General features: G+C 44.3%; 1 gene segment (V, D, J or C); it reads right to left on the bottom strand.

Annotated features, from left to right (window-relative positions):
• LOC102483721 (T-cell receptor gamma chain C region C10.5-like) overlaps positions 1 to 12,199 on the bottom strand; it is a 148,133-nt gene that overhangs the window by 57,123 nt on the left and 78,811 nt on the right.

Below are 12,199 nucleotides of genomic sequence, written 5' to 3'. Positions count from 1 at the left end.
CACCAGTACAGGCCCGTCTGTGGAAGTGCATGCAAGCTGACACTGTTACCCAGAGACTGAGGTTACCTGCGAGGCCTGTGTTCAATTCCCGGCCCACCCTAAAATCTGGGCATGGAGATGCACCAATAGTCCCAGCTACTAGGGAGGCTGAGGCAGGAGTTGGTGACAGAGTGAGACCCTGGGCAAAAAGAAAAAGGAAGGAGAAGCTAAAGTAGGGGGTGCCACGGTGTGCAGTATTTGTACATACCTTAAATGAAAATGTACTCGCCATTTATCTAAATTTCACAATCACCTGAGCATCCCATTTTTTATTTGGCAATTGCATACTTCAGTTCATTTCTCTGAAGAAATAAGGAAAGTTAGAACATCTAATAGAATTGCCGTTACCTGTAGGACGAGGGAGAAAAGAGGGAAGCGAGATCTAGAATGGGAGCTAACATCTGTAAGTGCATCTTGTTTTATCATTTTTACTTTTTTTGGGGGGTGGGGTGGAGAGATTTTTGCTGTAGGGCACATGCGCTGGCCAGAGAGACAGAAAGTGAGAAATCACCCCCCAGAATGGATGGTCACTCCGCAATCCCTTTTCCTCCATTCTCCTCTTGGGATTTTGGGCACACACACGAGCCAGTGTGAGTTTAAGCCACCATAGCCAAGACTTGAACTACTGTCGAATGCATGGGAGCCAAGCAAAGTAACCACTATGCCATCTGCTGGTCCCTATCATTTTAACTTTAAACCCATGTAAATCCACATGAAACAAAAATGAATTTAAATTATTTTTAATTTAAAAAAAATAATTAAGCCTAAAGAAATAAAGTTATATATTTAAATGATTTTTTAAATAGTTTTTTATTGTATGTCCTAATACCAAAGAAAGGGAAGAGAGAAAAAGCAATGGGTAGAAAGAAAAAAAAAAAGAAGGGAAGAAGAGAGTGATCTAGATGTTACTGGTAGCCCTGGTACTACTTACATTCATATTTTATATGTTTATGCTGATACTGTCAGAAACCCAGAGTTCACTATTAAACAAAAATGGAGTTTTTAAAAAGGTGAGTGAGAGTGTCACGATCTAGGAGAATGGTGCACCAGGAAGGAGAAGGCGGCCCACAGGAGAAGGCGGCAGTTTGAGGAAAAGGCCTCCCTGAGTACACTGGGGGCTGTGGGTGACTGCAGAGTCAAAACGCTCTCGGGGGTGCTTTTCTCTGTCTCTCTTATTCATGGGAGATATAAATGAAAAAAAAGTTATATATATATGCATACATATACGTGTGTGTGTGTGTATATATATATGTATGTATGTGTATATACACACACATACACACACACATACATGTGTGACAGCCATAACCCAGGAGAAGAGCGCATGCCTGCCTCTATATCGAGGTCTCGGAATTCCATTTCTCATGAAATGTGCCAGGACAGAGAGAAATGGCTGAATCCAGGACTTGATATGTTGCTGCCTTTGGTCATTTCCAGAGTGGTGCAATAAATAGATTTCTGAATGAAAGTTGCCTTACCTTCATTTTACCAAGTTTTACAGTTGCCTCACAGCAGAGCATTTATTGACCTCTTTACTAGGCCACAGTCAGAGACCCTTCTATGGAGTGTAAAGAGTGTGTGTTATCATGTTTTAATTAAGGGTTGGCATCACTTCTGGCTCTCAGATCTTCCCGGGGTAGACCACCTCACTGTGGTTCAGACACCAGTGGCCCTGCGGGTGGGAAGGGAACCTGGGCACTGAAAGACAGCGTGACCGTCACCCCAGACGGCTCTCAGTGAGAAGGAGCAGTCACACCTCCCTGTCCACGTCTCTGAGGTCAGAGCAGTGGAAACTGTGAAGGGAAGCCTTCCAGTCATCTCACACTCCTCTGTTTATTGTCACTACAGTAATCTGAGCTGGGTGGCACTCCTGAGGGGAGGGTGGGGACATACTCTGTGAAGATCAACCGTCCTTCCTCCTGCACCACGTTTGCCCTTGGCTTAGCCAAAACACATGTGCTTATTGAAGTGTGTTATTTAACACACTAAAGTAGCTGTCGAGAGAGGCTGCTTCTTTTCTGTATGAATTAACTGCATCTCTAACCTGCTATCTCGGTCATCTCACAGGTTTTTATCTTTTTTTCCTTCCAGGATCATGAAAGGAATACATACTTTTGCAAAAAGTATGCTAAGACTGAAATTTAACCTTGCCTCTCCTTCCAACTACTCCGCAACCTGAGCGTTGATGGTTTATCTCCCTCCAGTTTTGTGTGTGTTTCTGTGTGTGTGTACGTGCGACTCCACATCATTGTGCTCACGGTGCCCTGTTGTTTTTTAGCATACGTGATCATACAATATATACTTTTAAATTTTTGTATTTGTTTCAACATTTTAACAAATTTATATTCCACATTGTCATAACCTATATATATAGAGAGAGACGTACTTTAAGAGAATGAAAGCAGCAGGTGGTATGATAGTTAAGGTGCTGGTTTCCTGCATTGGCCACCACTGCTCAAGTCCCGGACCTGGAGGCATAAAAATCACACGGGGCACATGTACGTGTGTTCCCAAAACCCCGGGAGGAGAATGGAGGAGAATAGAGGAGAAGGAATTGTGGTGTGGCCATTCCCTCCTGGGGGAATTTCCAATCTTCCCTGTCACTGTCACTGTCTTTCTCCCTCTGTCAAGTATGTGCATCCTATGGCAAAAATCATAGAAAATAAATAAGTAAAAAAAGGATGGAATTTATTTTATGGACACATGGTAATATTAGCAATTCATTATTTATTATTAATTTATTAATATATAATTATTATTCATCTTTCTTCTATTCACACTCATTTTCATTTCTTCAGTAATTTTTAGAGACAACACACATATGGTAAGTTTTGGGTTTTTGGGGACACACCATAAGGAAAGAATGCCAGAATGAAATGATCTGAAACACGAACAAATCACACACACGGCTGAGGAGACAGCGGGCCTGAACGCTGGAGCGCACGGCCGTGACCACGGGGACCGCCCTCAGCACCGGACGTCAGCCTGCACGCTCACTCACCTGGCACAGCAGTTTTCGAAAATGTGCAGATTAAATTCTCTCTTCCAAAGCTTCAATTATTTTTTTTGTTTCATGTCTCAGATTTCTTTTGTCTTTCTATTTTAAAACTTTTAGTCATTTATTTTATCCAAGTGTGAGAGAGACCAAGAGAGAGAGAGACAGGCACCCCAGTACGTTCTTGACACCCCAGCCCACCCCAGCCTCAGTTACTGCAGACTGAGGGTACGTTCCTCCCAGGGAGGTCTCTGGATGCAGAGAACAGAACCTTCCCTCTCAGTCCTTCTCACAGAGCGTGTTTTACCACTGCGCCACCACCCAGTGCCTGCATTTCTTTATTAACACAATTTATTTCCCTTGTCTTTTTAACTAAAGCACACATTCCTCTTTGTACACTTTTAAAAAGAAATATAATCAATGCATCAACATTATTCAATTTTTGTTGATTTTTTTGTGTTCTTTTTGCATTATGTATTTGTTCTAAAATGTTGGAGGGCAGGCTTTGTAGCCTGGTGGTTAGGAAGCCAGAGCCCACACGGCAGATTATTCAAAGCCCAGCCCCAATAGCTTGAAAACCAGGTGAGCCTGTGTGCGTGTGAGCCCCAAATACCAACAGGATGGAGAAATGGAAGAAGAGGGACTGCAGCATGAGCTCAGCCCGTGGGAGGATGCTTTCTCTCTCGTCCCTCTGTCCCTGAGAGAGCACGTGCCCTCTAACAATTAAAAAAAAAAAATTTAGAATTACCAAAAGGAAACAAGCGAGATTCTGAATACATTTAAAACATCTTTAGACATTTTGATAATTATATCACAAACCCTTATTTTTCTCAATGAGTGACAGCTCTAAAATGTTCCAAATACTCTTTTCTTTAAATCACTATGAGCTTTAAATGACAGGAGCCCATTGCTATAATTTTTTCTTCATGCTTAACTAACTTGAATTAAATAAATTAAATAATACTGTGAGTTACATTTCAAACATAAACACTCACCCTAGTACCTCATAGGAAGGTAGCATGCCCATAGTTTTCTTTCACTTTCCCTTGTGCCACTCAAAAACCCCCAGAATTTCCTGTGGTATCGATGATGCCGGTGTGGGTGGAAACTGGCCATCTGTGCAGATCAGATGACCTCCATCTGGCTGGTTCTAAGAGTGGGCCAGATCTCAGGAATGCTGCTGCGAAATACACTGGCAGGTTGCGGTCCAACCAGAAAGAGCTTACCCGGTGGAGAAAGGGTGCTGAAAACTTCCAGCATCTGGCCTTGGGACTGAAGTGCAGGCTCTCTGCGGTGTTGCAGGATGGAGCTGCACCTGCACCAAGCCCATAGCTGATGCCTGAGCTGGCTATCCGGTCAATTCAACCTGAGGAAGAGCTCTCACTGAGGCATGCAAGTGGAACCCAAACCATGGAGGCCACCCTCATAAGAAGGCATGGCTGGCTGAGAAGTTGGCGATGGAGCTTACCCCTTATGGGACTGGACGATGAGCAGGCCTGAGCACTGCTCTGACCCATGTGCGGAGTGGCTCTACCTCTGTACACGGTGCTGAGCAGCCTCTCCTGACTGACTGCCTCCTTTCATTTATCTGACATTGACGTCGTGAACTAAACCAGGCTCCAGTCGATCCGAAGCCATTCTGTCCCTGTAGAAGGACTCCATACAGCTCAGTGATGGCCTTCAGTGACACAGGAGGACCCAGGCATCTGCCTCTCAGGGCTCCTGTGGGGAAGGAGCACATCTCTGTGTTCACAGGCACAGCTACCTGTGCTCAAGCACAAACGTGGGATGTTAGGGATTCTCTTAGTGCTGCCAGATTTCCTTCTCTGTCTTTCCTTCAGAACAGTGTCATGGGAGTGGTCTGCAGCAGGGTCTCAGCACTCATAGGCATTAGTGTCTCAACTCACACAGTGACTGATGACCTGAGTTTGTCAAGTGCACGGAGCCCAGTCTCCCCACAGCACAAAGAGGGACTTAAGAGTAATCTCCTGTACGTGAAGATATTCTCTTTCCATTAGCTGTGGCCTTTTGAACATGAGCAAAGTTGGTTGTAGTTTAACTGTCCTTATTTTCTCCTGCAGCAACTTGGCCAACTTACACACCCTATCCAGTAGGGGCTAGTTTGCCTGTGAGCATTTTCCATGAATCAACCACAATTAACTTAGCACATAAACAAAAAACCTGATAAGATAAAACACCATTAGCCAAACCAGCAGCCTCTCACCACCCACTCTGCCTCCACTCACATCCCCACAGCCTCTCCTCCTGCACTGCTGATGTTTAAGGCAGTCTAGCTGAGGTGGGGAAGGAAGTCGCTAAGAAGTTTGGAACCACAGGAGACACTGCCTAGTACCCCAGCCAGTGAAACCAGCCCCCAGAGTTGTTAGTGATTCTAAAATGTCCCCTCTGCTTCTATGTGTCTGGTTGATCTAAGATCCTGTTTCAAAGAAACTGGTATTGATTGTACAAACAGAAAAATAAAGTCCCCTCTTAAGTAAGACATTGATATAGTTCTGATATATAAAAGATTTTACTTTGCTCATTAAAGATCCTAGAAGAATATGCAATTGCTTATGAATTTCTCACCCACCTACTATCCATTGAACATTTTGCTTTTATCTATCCCAGGAAAATACACAGCAGAAGAGACATTCATATGATCTGCTGTTTTGTGTCTCTTGTATCCATAGAGTAAATCTACCATGGATCAAAAATATTTGGAAAAAGTAGAAAATTATAATAGAACAATAAAAGAATACACATAAAAACAAGACTATGTAGCAAGTATTTACATAGGATTTTACGTCATGGATAGTATATGTAATCTAGGGATGATTTAAGTGCGCGGGAGGATGTGCTTAGGTCATGTACAACACCATTTCCCTGGAGAATTGTGGGTAATGGAGTCAGCACTGCCAACACCCAGAGATGACGTACATGGAAAGCCATCTACTGTAAGAGGGTGAGATGAGAACTTGTGTACATAGAGATATAGTTTGTACGTATTTCTATGTGTACATTCACATTTGCATAAGTAGAAAGCAGAAGGATGCACAAGAGGAGGACCAGTGGGTGGTGCAGTGGTTAAGGTGCTGGACACTCCAACATGGCCGACCAGGGTTCAAGTCCTGGACCTGGTGACTTGCTTTCTCACTTCCTCTCTCTCTCACTCTCACCCGCTGTCTCTCTCTGGTCAAATTAAAAAAATAAACGAATGAATAAATAAAAAAGAAAATAATTATTTAAAAAATTTTAAGAAGCACACACAACTGAAATACACATATACATATTAGAATGCTCAAGGATGCAAAAAAGAAAATTGAGAGAGAATGGAAGATATAAAAGAGAAGTGATGGAACTTCTAGAGATATTAAAATAACCTTGGGGCCAGCAGGTGGTGTGGTGGTTAAGGTTCTGGACTTTCTGTCTCTATGCCTCTCTCTGTCTGTCTGTCTGTCTGGTGAGCGCACGTGCTCTATAGCGAAAACCCTCTCCAAAAAAAAAAAAAAGATAGTGACGAAGCAAGATGGCTTGATGCATTTTTGGAACATTTTAGTTTTTGGACCATGTGAGTGCATTATCTAACAAAATTAATAAGGTCCTATTATGCATATTATTTATAGACATTTTCTGCTAAACTTTTATTTAATCTACATCTTTGAAGGTGAACACTACTCTGTATGTACTTTATCACATTATTATTGGGCATTTGGTTTATGTGTGGGTGGCTCTAAGTAGTACCACAGTGAATGAACACCCTTGCATATAAGTCGTTTATTTCCTTAGGACATTGATGGATCAAATGGTGAGAATACGTCCCAGGTAATGGTATGCACACATTTAATGTCTGTTTATAAGTGCTCTGGCTAGCAAGGCCCCTCGAGGCTCGCCATCTGAGACAGCGCTGGAGGGGGAGCCATTTCAGTCCTTGCTGATCTCAGCCCTGCTCGCCCCTTAGAATTGCCAAAGGAATTTTTAACGTTCCAAAGATAGGCCACTGACAAAGTCCAAAAGAGCACAGGTTATGTGTGACCCAGCCCTCAGGGACACTTACATGCTCTAACAGGAGGGCCACCGGTGGAAGAAACAGAGAAACTGGTCTTCACCCAGACGTGGCATCACGTGGACTCTGAGACTTGGTGTTAACCCTGAACACAGTTTCTACTGCCTCAGAAACTTTGCGCTCTCATCAGTGAAAGGGAAGTCATGCTTGCACTGTGGGGCAGCTGAGAGCACTGGAGGGACAGGACGCCAGCTGCCCAGCGGAATTCCTGATGTCACTACGTAGGAGCTCCAGTGACGCAAGCAAAACCCAAAAGCCAACGAAAATAGTCCAACGAGACATGATGGAAGGCATGCATTTACTCACACAAGTGCTCGTGCCTGTGAGAATGTTGCATCGCTAGCCTTTTTGTTAAACTATATCGTTTCGAAGCAGTAACTTTGGTTCTCTCTCATTACTCTGAATTTCTAAGTGGTAGTTATATAAGGTTTTGGTTAACATAATGGGGAAAATGAAGTATTATTCATTGAACCGTAATGCAGACAAAGGCCTTCACACGAATTTAGTCTATGAGGAAAATAGCTCCAAAAGAGAAAGAACTCATAGTGGGAAGGTATTAACAATTGTCCTTTTTTCAAAAAGAATCATTTCATTTTATTTGTTATTATTCTGTTTTTCATTTGACCAGAGAGAGACAGAGAGAGAGGAAGGGAGAGTGAGAAAGCAAGCCAGTAGGTCTGAGACTTGAGCTGCCATTAGCCATGCGGGAGTCTGGAGCCTTACCCACCACAGCACCTGCCAGCCTCAGAGTTCCGCTACTTTTACGGTCGAGAAGCAGATGGAATACTCCAGCGCTGTGATGACTCCCGAGACCTGAGTGTTCTGCAGAGCAGTTTGAGCTGTGCCCAGCTTGTCCCCGGCATGGCTGTGGGTGCAGCCTGCTGTTCTGGGATTTCTTTTATGTACTCAGTGCTGTTTATTTACTCGCAAGCCCTGCTCGTGGGGGGAAGACCAGTGCAGTAAAGACTTCCCAGCATAAAAACTTGTGTGACACACTGGTCTGTAACCCTGTAATTGTATGAATAGAATAGAAGCAAGCAGAGGAGATGTGAGCAGGTGAAGAACCCGCTCTCTTCACCAGCTCTCACTCTAATAAAGGGGGTTTACTCTGCTTTCGTTGAAACTAAAAGTAACCTGTTTCCACTCTAGCAGCAAAGGACACAGACATTGGGAGCAGAGCCCCAGGGCAGGCTGCCTGGGATCAAATCCCAGCCCTGCTGCTGCTTAGCTGGGCGGCTCTGGGGCAGTCCCTGTCCTCTCTGCCTCGGTTTCCTCATCGCAGAACAGGGATCCCTACAGGCATCTCCCAGTTGCTTTTGAGGCTCACGCGGGTCAATGTACACTGACAGCTGTCCCAGGTCACAGCGACTGCTGTCATCGCCTCGTTAGGATGTCAGTCACTGAATTTGGAACTGCAAATGAAAATCTGGAATTGCTGAAGCTGAGCATTTCCTTCTAAAGGTTGACAAACAGGCAACAAGGGAAAAGTCAAAATCAAGTGGTACAGGGGTCAGGGCCAGTCCAGGTAGCAGGGTTCTGACCAGCTGGGAAGTATGGCTGGGGGCTGGGGGGCCCCCCCCCGGTGGCATCCCTGTGTGTGGCAGTCACCCTGTGGTGGGAACTTGCCCGAGAAGGAGGCATGACCCGCTTCTATCTCAGAAATGCCCTGAGTGTACCAGGAACTTCCACAGGTGGTTCTGAGGCCCTCCCAGCCCATCAGCCCATGGTGGAGCTGCATGCCTGCTGAGCCTGAGATGCACAGCCCATGTCCTCAGCAAGGGCAGGTGCAAACATTGCACAGTCATAGAGCAAGGCAGGATTCTACACCGTCTATACCATGGAAGGGATTATGGTCATTCCAGAATGGGGCACAGGCAGACCCAGAGGAGAGACAATGGGAAATTAGTGACACGCCAGTGGCGGACATAGAGGCAGAAACACAGATGAACACCGAAGCCTTTAAGAAAATTCTTGCTGACTCCTTGAAGGACTCTTTCAGGAAAGAAGTCATGCATGTTTTGGTTTGTTCAGTTTCACTTTTCCTTTCACTTCCTCTTTTCACAGTGAAAGGAGACCCATGTGACAGATGGCTAGAAAAATGCAAATTCTTGGTTCAGGGACCTGCCTTCATATCATGACTATTACTTACAAATAGTGACCTCCAGCACTCATCTTTTCTATCTGTTAACTATGGACTATAACTGTCCCCACCTTGAAAGACTCAAAGAATTCATGGAGCGCCCGGTGCATGGTAGGATCTTAGCAAGTACTGGTTCCATCCCTGCTAATCTTTCTGCAGAGAAGTGAAAGAGAGATCACTGTCAGTGCTTGTGTGTGTGTGTGTGTGTGTGGGGGGGTGGGTGATCACCTCTTTATAATATACATTATTTATTTATTATTATTTTTTAATGTCCTATAGGGCATGTGTACTCAACAAAGACAGAGAGAGAAAGTAAGAAAGCAAGCTGCCAGGTCTGGGACTTGATCTGTAGTCAGTCATGTGGGCTCACCACCTTCTGGATCCTAATTTTATATGAGGAAATTCTGGCTCATAGGGTTGCAACCAGCCTGAGATTTCACAGGTAATAAACACCAGACCCAAGATTCAAACCCAGCCTCTCTGGGATCATACTCCATGTACTTAACTCCTCCATCACTCTTCTCTCTGGGGACTTGTGAGGCTCATGAATCATGGTGATTATGAAACCCTAGGACAGAGCTGAGCACACACAATGCAAGGCACATGAGACAGTGTCCGGTCTCCATTGAGTTCTCCAGACTAAATGAGTTGGAACCTGGTGATCTTTGAAAGAAAAGCAACGTGGGCTATTTCATTTGGTTGGGCTACTCATGAAGCCAGTGTCCCAAAGAAAATGTCACAACCCATCTCAGAGAATTAGAAATGTGGTATGGTGTAGGGAGTGGCCTGAATCTGAGCAAACATGGTGACTTTTAGACACATGCAGAAAAGCGCTTCCATGGGCAGTTCATTTACAAAGCTATGAATGCCATTAATGTGTGAATCCACTGGCTGCCTGTGTTCAAAACTGCAGAGTAGTGCTGGTTTAAAGAAAGTTACTTGTGTTAATCAGAAATGACCCCCAGTTGATTGGAAAAACTTACATAGAACTACATGGAGCCAGGTGTCTTCTCATCTTCAGCCGATTAACATCTGAAAATAACTGCCTTTCTATTCCACTTCCCCTTTCCCTTTTTTCTGTCCTTTTTTTTTAGAGAGTGGTTTTTCACTATAGGGCGCGTGCACTTACCAGACAGACAGAGAGAGAGAGAGAGACAGAAAGCGAGAAATCACCCCCCAGAGGGGATGGCCATGCCACAATCCCTTCTCCTCCACTCTCCTCTCGGGATCTTGGGCACGCACGCACACGCGCCCGGTGTGGGTTTTAAGCCACCGGGTCCAGGACGCGAACCGCGGTCGACTACGTGGGAGTCCAGCGACATAGCCATCACGCTAAATGCTTGTTCCCTTTTTTTTCTGTCCTTTAAAAGGATAAACCTGGATATGATTTGGGGCCACAGTTATCTCCATCAGAGAAGTTCAGACCCCCTGATCCCCACTTTTTACTTGTGTGTCTTCGCATGTTTAGCTTTTCATTTATGCTCTAAGCCACAGTCCCCACTCAGGCACACATTCGTTTACCATGAGGGACTCAGCAGCGTCGGGCCGTTAATACAATACGCACCAACGCTCAGTGTCTTAGGTCAGCTGTCATGTCATTTCTTACCTTGGACCTTTATTCATTCCATCATATTAAAGTACACATGAACAAAGGTAGACTTTCAATTTACTTTTTATTGTGTCTATTATAAAAATAAATAAATAAAAGAAATAAAACCACCCTGGAATTTAAGTAGCAAAGATGGCGGCTTCAGAGTGTATTAAACAGAAGGCTTCCTGGGAGTTATCTGGTTAAGGGCCCCCAGGGGTATGACTAGCAGCTGCATGGCCTATGGCTGTGACCATGTGGCTGAGCCAACAGGGCCGATGGAAGGGACGTAGATAGTGGTGTCAGGCTGCCGTGGACCACTCCTTGTTATTGTTACAGAGTGAGGTTTCCTCAGTTTTCCCACTGGTTAAGAAAATATGCAATAACTACATGATAGGATAATAGTACACAAGAAAACTGAAATATCCCCAAAACAAAAAGCCCACCTGGAATCTCAACAGACGGTTTTACAAACAATAAATGACGAAGAAATGACCCTTTTGTGCTTCTGTCTATAACCAGCTGTTTCTAGTGCCACAGTCAGCTGCTCTTTTAAACACACAGAAGGCGATGACAGCAAAGTAGATTGCACTCCTGAGGAGCAGGGGGAGGTCGGTGTAGTACACAGAGGCGTTGGTGAGCTGCAGCCCCAGTGCCTCCCAGAAAAGTCTCCTTAGTTGTGCCTGTGTTAATGGGATAGGAAAAACATTCATGTGGAATGGCTCATGGATATTGTTTTAAATAACCTACTTTGAAATGACACCAACACTCCGAAGTGAACATCCAGCACTAACACCACCACCAACACCAAGAGAGAGACAACCCAGAGCTCAGCTTGCAGATCAAGCTGATCAACAACTTCTATTAATTCATTATTACAAGTAATCTGAAGACAGACAGAAGTTATTTTGCTTATATTATGGATTACTAAGTGCCACAGCCCTGGTTTCAACCCCAGTAGCATGACGTTAAAGTCACAGTCTTAGCCATTCTGAAACTCTGCATCCCTGAGTGCAATAAACATCCCAGTCTCCAAAGAGTGAAGGACAAATATGAAGTCAAGTGGCCTATGTAGTAATATCTGAGCCATGACACATGGTGCACAAAATGAAAAATTTTCTCATGTTCACAGTGAGGTAGAGAAGGGTTTTAGATCAAGTTTTTATACCAAAAGGCATTATAGAAAACAGAAGAAAGGGTCATCCAAATTTTCTGAGCTGTTTAGAGGTTATGGTCCACTCACATATCTTTTCTAAATATATCTCATTGTGGCTATGATGTTTCTTACAATTGTGCTTAATAGTCTTTGAGGTTTTTTGGGACCAGCAGTTAGTGTAATGGCTGTGTCGCTGAACTCCCATGTAGCCAACCGCA

This window comes from Tupaia chinensis, unplaced genomic scaffold (genome assembly GCF_000334495.1).
Source record: "Tupaia chinensis unplaced genomic scaffold, TupChi_1.0 Scaffold000088_1, whole genome shotgun sequence".
NCBI classification, from domain to species: Eukaryota; Metazoa; Chordata; class Mammalia; order Scandentia; family Tupaiidae; genus Tupaia; species Tupaia belangeri.
This window is presented reverse-complemented; position numbering and strand designations above follow the sequence as displayed.